Raw genomic sequence first — 16,988 nt, 5'->3', positions numbered from 1 at the left:
GTCTCCTCATCTCGTCAACACAGGCTACGCCACGCCACAACCGTGACAGCTCGGGTTCTTTACCCAACAGCCTATAGTTCTCTGGCCCAGGCCCGCAGGGGGTGTGCCTTTCAGGGCCCACACCGGAGACGTGGGAAGGAAAAGAGGAGGACACAAGACAGCCTCCCCCTGGGCGCACCTGGGACGGCCTGGCCTAGAGCCCGGGAGCAGCCAGGCAGGGGCCTAGGTAGCGACCACCCATCCACTCACTCCCTCGTTCACTCGGCCAGCCACCCTGTAAGTGCCTCCCGCTGGGAGCTGAGCACCCACAGCCAAGACACAGCCCTCGGTGGGGGGCCTAGCAGGGAAGCCCGCAAGATAAATGAGCACGTCTTCCCCACCCCCAGCCACGCCTGCGTAAGGGCCATCCTCTCGTTCCCATGCCCCATCCCAGCTTGCATCACGGGACACGGGTTTCACACCTGCCTTCTGCCTGGACCATGACCTTGTCAAGGACAGGGACAGGGAGGGCGGTCTCACTCACCCTGCAAACCCAAGGTCCAGCAGGGCGCCCAGGAGGCTCTCCATAAATGGTCACAGGCTCAAAGGATGAATAAGGTGCCATGGGAGCATAAAAAGGGTACCCACGCACAGGGGCGGTGATATGGGCCTGGGGGAGGTGCAAGGGGGAAAGGGAGCTCACTGTGCCCAGTCCAACTGCGTGCGGGGCCCACACACTTAATCTACAGCAGCCTCGCTGCTATGCCCACTGGAAGGGTGAAGAGACAAAGGCAGAGAGAGGCTCAGGGTTGCGCCCGAGGACCCAAAGCTACAAAGTTGCCCAGCCCCCACGGCCCCCAGTATGAGACAGGGCTGCTGCAGACAGACTCCCAGGACAGCCATTCCAAACAGTAAGAGATGACGTTTGCAGAACCAGGGACTCCCCAAAGGCCAGGCACACACAAGGGGTCCGTGTCCCATTTTCTCATCAAAACCCCAAAACAGCCCCAAGTGGCAAACAGACACTCACACGCCAGGCAAAGAAGCTAAGGCTCCGAGAGGTGATGCAGGGACTCCCAACCCCAGGCCCAACAAATACTCTGAAGGTCCTTCCGGTCAGTGCCACCGTGGGACCCTCCCCCTGACTGGTGGTTCTATCTCCACCTGCTCTGGGATTCATGGTCAGGCAGTGGGGACCTGAGCCCAGGCCCGACTGTGCCTGCTAGCTGGTGACCTGGGCAGTGACCAGCCCTCTCTGAACCTCAGCTTCCCCGAGAACCATCTCCTCTGCCCCATGCCACTGCTGCAAAGAGCCAAGGGGTAGACCAATGAGAGACGCACCCCCCCCCCTTACAAACCGTAAGGTGTTGTTCAAATTTAAGGGAATTTAACGGTTACTGTGATACCTTCCTTGGCTTTTCTCAGCCGTCTCTGCCCTCCTTTCTAACAAGGCTATACCGGTTTTTATCAGATGTTTGCACAGTGCCTGACCCTATGCTAACGGCCCAGGTACCAGGTATGAGCCTTTTGCAGATGAGGAAATTGAGGCTCAGAGAGGTTAAGTGACTTGCTCAAGATCACACAGTAAAACATGAGCACACTTGGCCATGACACGGTCCATCTGCCCCTGAGCGTCTATAAATTCAACCTCTGTGGCCGCTAGAGTCCTCCCCAGTGCATGAATGCCCACCTACTCCCCAGTTTATCCGACTTCCCAGCTGTATGCAATATTCATATTTCCATCAGCAGCTCACACACCCCGCTCCAAAGCCTTGGGAGCCCCATTAATCATTCAGACACACCTGCATATTCATTAACTTCCGAATTAATACAGGGCCCCTTATTACTTCGGGCCTGCTGCCTGCATTAAAGACACTTCGACTTCATTCATTATTAAACTCCCCTGATAAATGATCACAACCCTCCTTCAGAGGAGGGCAGTGCCCAGGCCCCCAAGCCAGCAGGTCTGCTCCCAGTGCCAGCTGCTGTGTGACCTTGAGCCAGGCCCTCACCCTCTCTGGGCCTCCTGCATGTTTACCTTGGTAAAACCAAAGGACGGTCTCTAAGCACTGCCCAGGCTCATCAAAGTTGGTCCCGTCCCATCCTTCTGCAGACCCCTCCGTCACTTCCCTGCAGTTACATGTATCTCTGGGGCTCACATAACTCCCATAACTCTCTATTCTCCACAAACTGGAGCCCATCATTCTTTCCTGGCCCTCCCCCCACCCCTGGCAGCCTCCTCCCGTCTGAGCCTGGGCCTTGGGTCCGGGCACTGCCCATCATCTCAAGGAGACGGTCTGTCCCTGCGCTGAGCTGGCTCGGGAGGCCATGACCTGTCCCTGATCAGAGAGGCCACACCCCAGGCCATGTGCTAAGTCCTGCACTGTCCCACTCATCTTAGAACAACCTCCACTTTACAGATGGGAACCAGCTGCAAACCTGGGTCTCTCTCACTTAGAGTCCTGAGCTCCTCACCATCACACTCGCCACCTGAGGGCGGGATGCTCGGCTGCCAGTTGTGCCGGCTGCATCCTTCCCTGACTGCTTCCTCTGCGTGCGAGCCCTGCCTATTGGAGCCGCGGGCAACACAGCCCAGACCCCCCATCCCCAGCAGATGCCCTGACCCGTCTCCATCATGCCTGGCGCTGGGCAGAGCCCGAGAATGAAGCACTGAGGAGGCCGCCAGCACTGCCCCTGCGGGCTCTGTCCTGCCTTCTGCCTCCACCCTGTGGGCCCCTCTGTGTAGGGCCGCCCCCTACGAGCCCTGGGCCCGAGGTTTCGCTCCCTCCCCCGCTGGCTGTGTGACTGTGGGCCTATTACCAAATTTCTCTGCGCTCAGTCTCACCATCCCAATCACACTTGACTCTGCCTCTGCCTGGTCCATCCCTCACCTCCAATCCATCCTGACACCTGTCCAGCCCACACGCCTGTATATCCAAGCCACCGAGGCTCTTACCCAGACAGCAACAGCTGCCTCCCAGCATTTCAAGCGTCCCCTGCGTCCCTCCCCTTCCCTCTGCTCAGCCACCAGAGACCTTTTGAAACGCCATATACCATGGGCCCACTGAAAGACCCTCTCTTCAAACACTTCCAGAAGCTTCCATGGCTTCCAGGCTGAAGCCGTAAGTCCTCCTGAAGGTCAAGGCAGCCATGAGGCCGGACTGGGCTGCCCACTCCAGACCCTCCCTCCGGCTTTTGCCCCAGGCAGCTCTCCCCTCTCTCATAGTGACTCTCCCAGTTCTTGTCTGTAACAGGTGTCCACCCTCCCCACTGGGGCCACCCAGCACCAAGCACAGTGTGTTCTCCACCATGGCTCCAGCCCTGCCAGTCGGTACAGTAACCCTGTGGCCTGAACAAACAGGCCTCCGTCAGGTCCAGACAGCAAACCCACCGGGCTGTGGCCAACACCAACAGCGAGCCTGGTTGACACAAAGGAGGCTTCACCGCCCCTGATCTGTGTGCACACACAACCCCCTACCTAGTGGGATGAGAGGATAAAGCTTGTCAGACCTCATTCTCAAAGGAGGAAACTGAGGCCCAGAAAGACAAAGTGGCCTCCCAGGTCACTGCTGGTAAACAGCACTCAAGCCCTGCTGCCTGTGTCTGAGCACTAACTACATGCCAGACCCTGATCAGCCTTTTACAGGAATTAACTCAATCGACCCTCTCCCCAGCCCTGTGAGGTAGGCATCATTTGAGAGATGAGAAAACTGAGGCCCAGAGCAGTGAAGCCACTTGCTCAAGGAAGGGCGCACAGCTAAGAAGCAGAAGGGCTAGAGACAAACGTGGTTGTGGCCATGAGGCCATCCTGCCCCTTTAGCTTTGTTCAAATCCTCCCAGGCCCTCAACTGCCAGGGTTGCTTGGGGCAAGAGGCATCCACTTTGCAGGCTCCATCTCCCTCCCAGCTCCCTGGCAGCAAGGACGTGAGCCAGGGCCTCCCTTTCAGGCCCCAACTTCGTCATCTGTAAGGGGGTAGACGAGACACATAAAGCGGTGGCACATTGTCCACGGGCTGGCCAACTGGTCTCTGGCCTGCAGGGATCCCCATGGGGTGGGAGACCCAGGGGGGGATGGAGCAGGGAGTTCATTCAGGGCTCGGGGACAAGCAGGTACGAGGCCGGCCTATTGTCACCAAGCACACAGCAAATCCAACAGGCAGCCAGGAGGCCAAGGGTGCGGTTGGCTGAGCCCCAAACACCAAAGATGATTATTAACTGGGAGGGCTTGGCGCCTGGAGGACCTGCTTCTCCCCGAGGGGGCTGGGGATCCGCACAGGGGGCCACACTTCTGCCAACGAGAAGTCCCACATCTAAAAAAAAAAGAAAAAAAGAGAAGTCCCACATCTAATGAACACCTACTGTTTGCCTGGCCTGGGATTCCTGGCCCATGGTGGAGGGAACAAAGATGAGCAAGGAATTCACAGACCGGCAGGGGACTCGGGCAAATGGAAACCCCCCCACACGTACTAGAGAGTATTGCTGTTGAAGGAAAGCCTCCTACAAATTATTTTGTAAAATAGATAACCAGCTTCTAAGTTCTCATATAAAAAAAATCTGCATTTTCACAGACTGGGGCTGTCAAGTGAGGTATCAGCCCTGGCCTTGTGGAGGCCTCCTGGCCACACACCCCGCGTGAGCCCAGAGGGTTGGGTGGGACCAGGCCGAGCCCATGCCCTGTTGCAGCCCCAACACGGGAGCTGGCACACAGGAGGTGCTCAGTAGCTCTGGCCAAGCGAACCCCATCAGTGCACTCGTGTCCAGGACCAAAGCCACTGTGTGTGGGGACCCCCAGGGGACCTCGCTCCTTCCACTTCCTGACCCTCTGGAGGGCTTCACAGAACGTCAGAGCTGGCAGCTCCTTGAACACGTCTGAGCCCTGGGTGTGCAGCACCTGAGGAGACTGCAGCCCCTCCTTCCAGGGGGTCCCCTCCGGCCCCAGCCCCTGAAACACGACAGCTCCTCCTGGCTCCATCCCCGACCTCCCCACAGCTGCTCTCCCGTCCCACCTGCCCTCAGATGCCCCAGACTTGCCAGGCCAGGTCACCTAGAACAAGCCCACGCCTGCCCACACGTCTCCTCCTGGTCAAGGTCACCACCACCCACCTGCTTGCTCAGGCCACAGACCCCAGCTTTCCTCAACTGTCCCCTTCCCCCAGCAGATGATCGGCCACTTCTATCCCCAGAAGGTCTGCTTGCTCCCCCACCTGACCAAGACAGGCCGCCACCATCACCTGCCCAGCAGCCCGCATGGCCTTCTCGAGCCCCTCCGTACAGCAGCCAGAAAGAATTTTCCAGGGGGCAATTCTGACACTGCCTCTCCTGCTCCCCATCTTTCAGGGGCTCCCTGAAGGCCCAGGGTTAGAGGCCGAGCTCCCTGCTGGCATGAGAAGCTTCTGTGAGGTGGGCTGTACCTTCCCCAGCTCCTGCTCCAGCCACATGGCCCTCCTCACATTCCCGCCACTCCACCCCACATTGGCACTGGCACCTCCCTCTCCCTACACTTGCTGCCAATACCTGAACCCCTACTATCTTTAGCTCAGGTATCACCTCCTCCAGGAAGCCTGCCCTGAACCCTAGGTCTGCCTTCACCATTCCACAGCAACCCCATGCTCACCAGCTCCAAATGGTGTCCCCCTAAATAGTCACCGTCTTCCTTCCGGAGGGCCAAGGCAGCACCATGTCCCCTCTGTATCCCCCCACCCCCAACAGATGGGGGCCTGGCCCAGAGGAGGTGCCTGGGGCACGGGGATTGAAAAAGCAAAAGAAAAAAAGAAAGAAAGAAAAAGAAAAAGAACCGCCCAGCGCCCCCAGAGGTGCGTCATTCCCAGCTGGTCTCTATCCCCACCTCCACCCCCCACCTCCCCACAGGCTGAGGTGTGCTCTTTATTACTACTGGTGACAAGAGGGCCTCCCAGCTCCTTACCACTGCTGTTATGACCATTAGGGCCTCTACCGACACAGTGGCTCCCGAGTCCACCCTGGCCCCAGCCCACTCAAGGCCGCGTGGTCAGTAGGTGCAGAGAAACAGGGGAAGGAGCCCACACAAAACTGGCCTTATGGGGCACGTGCGGTCCCCATTAACAGATGAGAAAGCTGAGGCTCTGAGAGCATGCAGCCAACCTGAGGCCTCCCGCCTGGTGGGGGCCAGCCTACCTTGGGACCAGAGGCTGACTCCTGTCCCCCAACCCCACCCCCGCCAGACCCCAGGAGCACCGAGCATGCTGGGCCGGGCATTTGACAGGCCAGCCCACTGCCAGGAGGCATGAAGGCAAGTGCACCAAGGCTGGGGTACCCTTGCTCTGTACCCCTCACAGCCGTCCCTCATCTGTCCCCAGGTTGTGAGGCTGCCCTGCTGTGCTCAATGAGATCGGAAGGACCACAGCCAATTAACCACTTAACCATGGAGCATCTCCAAGGCCTGCTGAAGGCGGATTAGCTCACCTAATCCTCAGAGACTCCGCAGGGGGCAGGTCCTAACAGTCCCCCCATTTTACAGACAACAAAACGGAGGTGCTGGGTTCCACAGACCCGCCCCAAGCCAAGCAGCTGGGAGTGGAGCTGGGTACCCACCCAGCTCTGGGGACAGAGAGCCTTGCACGGGGTTGGGGGGGGGGTGGTCCTCAGTAATGATAATATTCCTTCCCAGCTCAGACCTTCCCTTTCATCCTTCAGAGGCATCCTGAAGGGACGGGCCTCTCCCATCACGCACCCTCCCCCCCCACCGACGTGCCAGCCACCTGCTGTGTCGTTCTCTTCCACCCCCTGGGAGCAGACCTCTCTCGCCCTCTACAGCCCTGATCAAATGCCACCTCTTCCACTGAGCCTTCCCTGAGCTCTGCTGCCCTCTCTCCTCTCCTATGCCTCTGCCACCGCACATGGAAGCCCCCCCAGATGGGTGCAGTCTCCTAAGGGATCTGCCCAGACTACCCCGCCCCCACCCATCCTCTGCCCAGCTGCCAGAGGAAGCTGCCTGAAGCACAGCGGGCTCGTGGCTCACTGCCCTGCTCAGAAGCCTCTGATTGCCTCCGTGGTCCTTATCCCGGCATTCAAGACCTCTCCTGATCTGGCTTGGACTTGTCTCTGCAAATCTGCCCTGCAACACCATCCAGTAACCGAGACACCGTCAGAACAAACCTCGCCCCGCTGCATGCACACGTGGGGGCCTCCTCGGCTCCTCCCCTGACCCCTCCTCCAGCCTTGATCCCACCACCTGCCTCTCACCTGACCCCAGAACAGCACCACTGAGAAGTCCAAGTGCCCACCATGCCCCCTGCTGCTGAAGACTGCACATCCCAGACTCCTCCTGGCCTGGATGGAGCTCTGAGCCCTACCTCCTCCCCAGACTCCCAGATCCTCCTTCCCAAATCCATCCCAGACCCTCGTATCCTCACATATGACTTCTCACCTCCTCTGAACTCAGGAGGTCTTTTGAGACCTCTTGGCCTTTCCCCTGGAGATTCCCTTCTGCCCCGCCCCCACCTCATGTAGGGTTCAAAGCCACCTCCTACAGGAAGCCCTCCAGCCTTCCGGGGCTGCACTCAACGCTAGTCTGCCTTCCCCCTTGGCAGTGCGGTCCCTGGTGCCAGGCACAGTCCTCATTGAGCCCCCAGACCCTCAACACCTTGCACAAGGCCTGGCTCATACCAGATACTGGAGAACTGTCTGAATAAATGCACTTCCCTCCTGTACCTTCCCCGAGCTCCAGGGGACAGAGGGAACAAGTTCACGAGCCAACAAGCACCAGTGCACATCTGTCCCCTGCCCGCACCTCCACCAGCCTCCAGTGGCACACCTGAGCCACTGCAGGAGCTGCCCGCACCTTCCTCCCTGCTGCCAACCTCACCTGCCTGCTGACTCCCATTAGGTCACAATAAAACCCACAGCCTTCCCGACATGGTTTCCTCACCTCTCTGCTCACCACCACCCCCACCCGGGCCGGCTCCGCCCCCCAAGGTGCCCTTAGGTGACTGAACCCTCACTAAATCCCCAGGAGGAGGATGTGAACTGGCACCACCCCCAAGGCATTGATGAGGAAATCGAGGCACAGAGAGGGCGATCACCTGCCCAAAGCCAGGCACCCCTCTGCCTCCTAAGGCCAAGCCCTCCATGACCCCAGCCCACCCAGCAGGTCCCTGGGAGAGGGGACAGCGAGCAGGGGGGGAGAAGATCAGAAAGGAAGGCACCCCTTACTCTTCAGCCTCAACCTCCCCCCAGGGGGCCACCCCAAATGGGACAACCCCATTCAGAGAAGCTGACCACCCCTCACACATCTACCCCCCATCCCACCAATCCTCAGGCCCCTCAGATCCCCTTCCCCGCACCCCTGCCTCCTAGCTCCAGGCTGACTGCAAATTCTATCCAGAGACAGACCCCTACAGTGTGCAGACGACCACCCCCACTGTCACAGGCCCAGGGACAGCAGCAGGGACGGCCACTCCCTCCAGAGGCCCAGTCACCCGTGTCTACAGGGCCCGTCGGCCTTCTGGATAGGCCAGGGCTGTGTGGACAGGGCTGCAAGATGGGCCTCCTGGCAGGTGCCTGGCGACAAACCCCCTGAACTGCCGAGAATCTCACCCATCAGAGCTGGAAGAAGCTGTAAGCCTCTGAGCTGTCACCCACTAGACGAGATGAAGGACCGGGGCCTACAGCGATGCAGCTGCGCCCCACGGCCTCCTCAGCTTCCTCCCACCCACGCTGTGCCTACCTATGGAGGACAGCCTCTGAATCCCTGGAAGGCAGCATCCCACCTGATGCCCCCCAGGACCTCCCTACCCAGCCCAGAGCAGGAGTTCAGGAGCTGCCCTGAGCAAACAAATGAGTGAGGGCTGGATTCAAATCCCTCCACGTCCACCTGGGCCTTTGCTTCCCCATCTGTAGCCTGCCCTGCCTTCTTAAGATTTTTTATTTATTTATTCATGAGAGACCCAGAGAGAGAGGCAGAGACACAGGCGGAGGGAAAAACAGGCTTCCTGTGGGGAGCCCAATGCAGGACTCGATCCCAGGACCCCGGGATCACACCCTGAGCTGAAGGCAGACGCTCAACCACTGACCTACCCTGCCTTCTTTGCAGGGGAGCGAAAAGGTAGAGATCAAATGAGGGCATTAGCCCAAAAGTGTCTTTAAAGCCATCAATCAGGTGGTTGAGCATCTGACTCTTGAGTTGGGCTCAAGTCATGATCTCAGGGTGGTGAGATTGGACCCATGTCAGGCTCCATGCTCGGTGGGGGGTCAGCTGGAGATTCCTTCTCTCTCCCTCTGCCTCTCCCTCACCTCCCTCGCTCTCAAATTAATAAATAAATCTTGAAAACTTGAAAAAAAAAAACATACATCACTACACACCTGGAAGGGACTTCTAATTCCAAACGGGTGAAAAACAAAGGCTGAGATGATAGATTTCATCCACTCATTCATTTAATATCACTTCTCATGCCCTGGGGCAGGCACGAGGCACCCCAGGGATCAGGATGGTCGTGGCTCTGCCCTGAGGAAGCTCACAGCTGGAAGGGAATTATAATTACAGGACACCAGTAATTGCAGGATGGGCAGGGGACGTCGGGGAGCCCCGGGGGCTGCCAAGGCCAGGTCAGGGGTGTCCAGTCAGGCCTCCCAGAGAAAGGGCCACGTAGCTCTCAGGGCTGTTGGAAACAAAGGGTCCCCCAAAGAGCCAGGTCAACGTGCAAAGAGGTCATGCCACCCCCCAAGTCAACATCATCCCGGGCGAGCCGTGTCGTGAGCAGGACATAAGCCCATAAGGTCGGCACCACCACCGTCCCCATTTTACGGATGAGAACATCAAGACCTGGAGCAACCTGCCTCAGGCCTCACAGCTCTTACGCAGAAAAACTGGTGGTCTTTGGGCCTCCAGCACCTTCCGAGGCCTCCCCCAACCAGGGGCAGGGTGGGGAGGGAACAGGCTCTAGTATATTCAGCCTCTGAACTAAGGGCCAAGCTGCTCTGTGAGCAGCCAGGTCACCTGGTCTCAGACACAGCAAGGAGAGTCCGGGCGCAGGAGCTAGTCCACGCACACAGTGGCCGTCAGGAAATGGCCACAGCTGGATCTGAAGAAATCCCCGCACACCCGCCAAAACAGACCCTCCGGACCTGGGCAACTGCTGGACGCCAGCCTTGGGGGCGGTGGGCCCGATGCCCCGGGAAGCGTGAGGTTTCCTGGTAACTACGCTGGGCCCTGGGCCGGGCAGCCCTCCTTTAATGCATGCAAATGAAGCGCATAAATTTCTGCTTACTTAACTTCACAAATGTTAACAAGCTCATAAAAAATCAGTTATCCTTCCTCAGCTCCACAACACTCTCCCTCTGCTTAATTTTGTTTCTCCAACCTTCCCCCCACAACCCAGAGAGAAGCACAAGCTGTCACAGATCTGGGGGTTCCCCCCTTGGCCAGGCAGGTCTGCCCTTCCTCCCTCCACCCTCTGGGCTCAGAGGAGACACCTCCACAGAGGAATCAGAAGGCTCCCCCGGATGAGGGGCGGGGGGGGGGGGGGGGGGGGGGGCGGGGAAGACCCTGCTATCCCCCCCACCACGGCTGTGTGACCTTGGGCTCTGGCCGAACCTCTCTGGTATAATAGCCACAAAGTACCCCACACCGCCTGCCTCCAGGTTGGTGTTAGGATCACACAAGATAATCCCACTAAAGTGCTTACTTCGCTCCTGGCACAGAACGAGCCCTCAATAAATGTTAGCCCTTGTTATTATGTAAAGGAGAGTTAAATACCCCCCAGTTAATCCATTTGTAGAGTTTGCCTTCTGGGGCAGGCTGGCAGCTCCAAACGCTGCCCACGGATCACTCTGGTTGGCTTGCTCACTGTTGATAAAAACTGGAGTTTGATACCATCAGGCTCTGAGTGCTGGCGGGCACCACAGGCCCCACCGCACCCTATTGTCCCATGAACCGGATTCGAACCTTTAAGTGACCTGCCCCCCGTGGGCACTTGAGTTTGCCACCCCTGGTTTATGCCTCGAGAAGTTTCTCCAACTGGTGATCTCATTGAACACAACATGAGGCCCAGGTGGCAGACGAGGAAACAGGCTCACGGAGGGCCAACGATATGCCCACGGTCCCTGTGGGGCAGCCACCAGTCCAGGCCCAGCCCCACTGTGCCAGCTTGCGAGACGCCCCCAGGGCACACGGAGGAGCAAATGGCCCCTTAGCCAGGTGGCAGGAGAGACAGGCTTGGCCCCCGTGAGCTCAGTGCATTCGGGACCAGGTGGGTGGCGGAGTAGGAGCCAAGGCCTGTCCTGAGCCTCATCCCAACCTGGCGATGGTGGGCCAAGCCACGTGCCACTCCTATGCGCCACACCCACACAGAGCCCAGCATCAGAGGGCCCTCCAAGGATGTGGGACAGGGCTAGAGCTGGCCTGTTCCCCTCACGGCCCCTCAAAATCCACCCCCTTGGATGGACCTCCAGGGATGGCCTAGGCCAGAAACTGCAACTCGTTCGTCCACACTAGCTCCTCTTCTGACGTCACAAAGCATAAGAAGCTGAGACAGAACATGAAGACTCCTAACTCTGGGAAACGAACTAGGGGTGGTGGAAGGGGAGGAGGTCAGGGGTGAATGGGTGACGGGCACTGAGGGGGGCACTTGACAGGATGAGCACTGGGTGTTATTCTGTATGTTGACAAATTGAACACCAATAAAAATATATTATTTAAGAAAAATAATTTTAAATATATATATAAAAAAGAAGCTGTGGCCCCAACCTGCTTCCATCAGGGTTACACCAGCTACATCCCCGTGATCCCCCATCTCTCAGAAATGGAAACTGAGGCCCGAGCAGGAGGAGAAATGGATTCCCTATGGTTCCACAAAGAGAGGCTAGCCTTCTAAGACCTGTCCTGTGCTACCGTCCAGCCAACACCAGCCAGCACGATCCAGGAAACAGAGCCCAGACCCACGCCAGAGGCCAGCCTGCGGCACCAGCTACCCCCTCCAGGCCTTGACTTCCCCATCTGCAATATGGCCAACTCCCACACAGTGAGCCGTTCTGAGAGAAGACAGTGGGGGCGGGGGGTCCTCAACACCAGGTCAATGTGGCCATCTCTGTGTGTGCCTCAACTTCCCCAACAGGGCAGTGGGGCTTCCGTCCCTTTTGCCTTCCCCAGAGCCCCTCTCACTGGGTAGCCCCCAGCCTGCATCCAACGGTGGCACAAGGAACAATCAGGTGGACACCACGCTGGGGGCTAGGTAGGTGCAGAATCTACTACACAGATGCTGCTATACCCGTTTTTCAAACAAGGAAGCAGAAGCACAAAGAGCTAAGTAATTTGCCCAAGGCTACTCCGCAAGAAACAGCAGGTGGACTGATGTGCAGACCAAGGAGCAAGGATGGAAAACCCAAGCCTGGTTACAGGAGCCCAGATGAGGCAGAGGATGAGCCGAACCAGGTGGGGATGGGAGGAGGAAGAAGGAGTCCAGTGCCTGGAGCCTGGGAGGCAGCCCCATCACTGCTGCCGACCGTAGAGGCCGCCTGACCCTAACAGTGCCCGTCACCTCCGGGACCTCAAGTTCAGGCCACAGTCATTCTCCCTCTCTTGCCAGCCTCAAACGGCTCCCTCGAAGCCCCTCCTCAGGCAGGTCCAGCCATCGTCCTTTCCTACTGAACAAAGCCTGGCTCCCAGCTTTGCAGGTCTTGCCCCAGCTCCCACCAAGCCAAGCATGCCTGAATGCAAACTCGAACCCAGCTCTCGAACATTCCCACCCACTACCTCCAGATTTGGGGAAAATCCCCAAGGCACCCCCACCCAGCTGCAGAGGGAGAGGGTGGGGCCTGGGGCATGAGGGACGGGCCATGGAAGGCAGGGGCGGGGCCTGGCTGAGGGGCGGAGCCGTGAAAGGCAGGGGCGGAGCCTGGCAGGTGGGGGGGCCCACCATGGAGAGGTAAGGCTGGATCCTGGGATCCGTTGCCTTGGTAACCTGACTAATTGATTCCGATTGGAGCTCCATCTGTGCCTTGGCTGGATGGGTGGTTTGGGCTCCCGGGTGTTTGTTTTGAAGCGAAGGGGAGATTAGTGGGAGGAGCTGGGAGGCTGCGGGTCGGGGCTGGAGAGCCTGACGCCCCGCCCCACGTGCACAAGCAGCATCCCCACCCCGCAAAGGAAGAGGCAGGCTTGGTCCCCAGAGACCATCCCAGACGCTCCCTTCTCCCCAGGGGGCGGCTCGTCCCAGCCCAAACACTGCCTGGCCCAGACAACAGACAGCAGCGTCTGTGGTGCGCGCACACAAGCGCACACGAGCACGCACACATGCACACGCCGAGAACATGGGCTCCGCGGTGAGAGAGCCTTGGGGTCAGAGGCCAGCCCAGCTTTCTGAGCCTGAGCTTTTCTATCTGCAAAATGGGAACACCACTCCCCTCAAAAGGCTCTTCAGAGAAATAGAGGGACGTCCCCTGTGCACCTGGGGACCTCCTTATCCTGAGATCAGGGAAGGCTTTGTGGAGGCAGATCCTGGTGATGGAATCACCTATGCAGCACCCAAAGGGTAGCAGTCTGAGGACTGGAAGGAGGCCAGGAGGACTGGATCACGGCCTATGAGAGGAGAGGGCGCCTCGAGACAGGAGCACTGAGCCTGGGCCAAGTCCCGGCAGGTCTCCGAAGCCAGGGTAAGGATTTTGGATCTTGGCCCAAGGAAAATGGGGGGCCAGTAACATGCTAGGGAGTCCCGCCAATGGGAGAGTACAGAATGAACTGCAGGGACAGGAGTGGAGGGGCAGCCTTTGAGGAGCTGTTATGATGGTGGCAGGATGACCAGATGGGAGGAGGCTGCGAGAGCAGGGTTCAGTGACCCATAGGGTCACCTTCAGGATGAAGACAGGAGGCTGAGCATAGTGTTCAGGGATGACTCCCAGGGTTCAGGAATGGCAGTGCCCACCCCGGAACAGAAAGCTTCAGAGAAAGAACAAATGGGTCAGGATGCTGGATGAGAGGAGTCCAGGATGGAACAAGTTGAATTTTAGGGGTGAGAAGAACCCCCACAAAGGATGTGTCCAATCAGCAGGTGGCCATACCCAATGCCTACCAGCCAGTGGTGGGGCATAGCAGAGGACAGAGGCCTGGGTGCTCCCTCCCACCACTCCCCTGTACAGGGAAGTGGAGCACCACGCAAGAGCAGAGGCTGACGATCAGGCCAGGAAGCTGACTCCCCAGGGACAGGCATGGCCCGGAGTGGACACTGCGAGCAGGGGCCTTCCACATGGCAGCACTTGGAGCCAGACCGCCTTGGTTCAAATCTGGGCCCCTTAACCTCACCAGCTGTGAGATCCCTGGCAAGCCTCAACGTCCCCATCTCTAAAATAGGACTACAGGTGATGCCTATCCCACAGGTTGTATGAGGAGGGCCTCCTCCTGCATCCGAGGTGCGGGATCTCAAGGAACCTGCTCCTTCAGGGAGGGGGCAGGATGCTAACCCTTGTAGAGCACCCAGCACGAGCCGTGCACCTCACAGGTGTTACAGACCATAGGAGGGGTGCTCAAGGAGGAAGTGCCCAGAGTCAGCTGGTCCGGGGCTGAACCCTGGGTCCTTGCTTTCTAACTACAGGACCAGGAGCGGCCCCCTGCCTCCCCTCCAACCTCTGCTTCTGGGAATATGAAATGGAGATAAGGAGGGCATCTGCCCATGGCTCATGGGATTGTTGTGTGAAATATGAAACCCCATTAGCATGTGTCACCACCCAGCACACAGCAAGCACTAACTAAATCATCACTGTGGTCATCATTACAGCTTCCTCCCCAAGAAAGCGAATGTAATGATCCCCACGCAATAAATGAGAAGGGCAAAGGCCTCACTTACCCTAGCATCCGGGACCTGAATTGGCCACCATCTGACCCCAGGATCCTCCCTCCCCAGCCCAAAGGGCCTCTCAGCCCAGGATAGGGCCAAGCAAGACTGCCTGGGTCTGAACCCTGCCCTAACTGCTCTGAGCTGTGTGACTCCGGACAAGTCACTTCACCTCTCTGAGCCTTAAGTTCCTGCCCTAAAAAATGAGGGACCCTTTGCCTGCACCACTGTCTGAGGACTAAACGAGGAGATACACAAAAGGTGTTCAGCCCAAGAACTGCACACAGCAGGTGCTCCATAAATGACAGCAGATGCAAAGACCCGAAGGAAAGAATGATGGCCCACGAGCACTCCAGTGGGGCCCTGGGAGTGATGCCCTCTCCCCCCTCTGCCCCAGCCAAGGTAGCATATCCCCAGAGGGCTACAGCTGGGAGGTCCACCCCAGGTGCCACCCCCACCCTGGCATTCCTCCACCAGCCCCGCCACCCAGCCGTTCACCAATCGTGCCCTGATCCACCCCCACCCATACCCCCACCGCCTCCAGCACCGAGCACACAGCCACATGAGCCCCCACCCAGCCCCATGACCAACCCGGCAGCCCCTTCCCTCCCCCCACTCTGCATCTGCTCAATTAGGGAAACGGGGGAGCGAGGGAAACAAAGACTTAATTTCTGAGCTAATCAGCCTGCCTCATGCTAATTACCATCCTCCTGGGCATTAGGGCAGGCTTCCTGGGGGAGGCGGGGAGGCTGGTCCTCAGGAATGACACCCCCTCCCCCAAAGCCTGAGATGGCCCAGAAATGGTGAGGGAGAGAACTAGGGATGCTTGGGCAGGGATTTCAGCGTGGGACAAGCTGGATGTGGCCCGAAGTGGGGGTGGGGGTGGGGGCACAGCAGGGAATGTGACTGGGGCAGTGTCCCTTAGGTCCTATCCTCCCAGAGTCCCTTTCCGGGACTCCTGCCCCATCCTGGGAGCAGCCAGACTTGGGGGAGGCCCCAGAACAGGCATCCCATTAGGTGTCCAGCCCACGGCCTTGGCAGAGAGATGGACAGATGGATACTTTTAAGCTAGAAAATTGAGCGATAATCAGAGTGAAGCTTTTGGATCATGGCACAGAGCGAGTGCACTGAACGTGTGCTTGTGGGCTTGCATGTGTGTGTGTGTGTGTGTGTGTGCGCGCGCGCGCGCGCGCGCACGTGCTACTTGCATCTGTGAGTGCACACGAGAGGGCTTGGGACCGGGAGCCAGCACGTCTGGCCTCAATCCCCGGCTCTACACTGGGTAAGTCCCTGCCCCTCCGAAGTCCAGGCTTTACCGGGAGGGAGCAGGAGGGGCCAATCGCTAGGGTCACTTAGTTAACAAATGGATACCAAGCACCTACTACGCACACACCAGGCTCCGTGCTGGGCACGCGGGCTCAGCTGTGGACAGACAGACAAGGTTTCTGTCCTCATGGCTTCCACTCTTCCAAAATTCCATGTTCCGATCACCACAGGGTGGGATGGAAAGAAGTATCCTGCAAGGCACCGACCCCATGGAGATGGGCCAGTGTGACCGAGACAGGCTACCGAAGGCAGGGCTGGTCACTGCATTTCTCAGAAAAGGTCCTGCCCAGCAGCGAAACTTCAGATAGCTGTGACTCACTGGGGGTCCCAGTGCAAATTCCTTCCCCTGTCTGGGCCTGTTTCCCCATCTGCAACAACGACAGAGCAGAGTGAGATGGTCTCCAACTCTCACAAGCGAGGACTCTCGGTCGTCTCCCCATTGTGGGTGCGTGTACATGTGTGACACCAGGGGTGGTGGTATGCTCCCGACACACACACACACACACACACACACACACACACACACACACAGCTGACTGTCCCAGCCCTGGGTCCAGGAGCACGGCAGACACACTGGATGGACAGGTGCACCCAGTGATGAGAGGGGCTGCCCTGCACCCCCAGGGGCTCATCCTCTCCCAATCAAGGCTCCCAAGGGTGCACACTCACCCCTGCTGGCACAGGCCACCCCTTCAACCACCTCCCTCTTGCCTTGTCGTGGAGCCATCACAGCTGGCCACCACATCCTGAGTGCCTGCAATGTACCTGGTGCTCCCTAGGCCTCACTGCACAGAATTCTCACAATGGCCCTCCCAGGTAAGCATGTTACCCAGTTTGACAAAGGGGGAAACTGAGGCTCGGCTAGGTCAAGTGACTTGCTTGGTA

At 58.5% G+C, this 16,988-nt stretch overlaps 1 protein-coding gene across 5 annotated transcripts in view; it reads right to left on the bottom strand.

The window, feature by feature from the left end:
- The window catches only part of ELFN2 (extracellular leucine rich repeat and fibronectin type III domain containing 2), a 57,008-nt gene that overhangs the window by 21,828 nt on the left and 18,192 nt on the right, over positions 1–16,988 (bottom strand). The gene's annotated exons all lie outside the window — the stretch shown is intronic.

The sequence above is a fragment of the Canis lupus genome, chromosome 10 (genome assembly GCF_003254725.2).
Source record: "Canis lupus dingo isolate Sandy chromosome 10, ASM325472v2, whole genome shotgun sequence".
NCBI classification, from domain to species: Eukaryota; Metazoa; Chordata; class Mammalia; order Carnivora; family Canidae; genus Canis; species Canis lupus.
The sequence above is the reverse complement of the archived record's forward strand: the minus strand, read 5'-3'. Positions and strand labels throughout refer to the sequence as shown.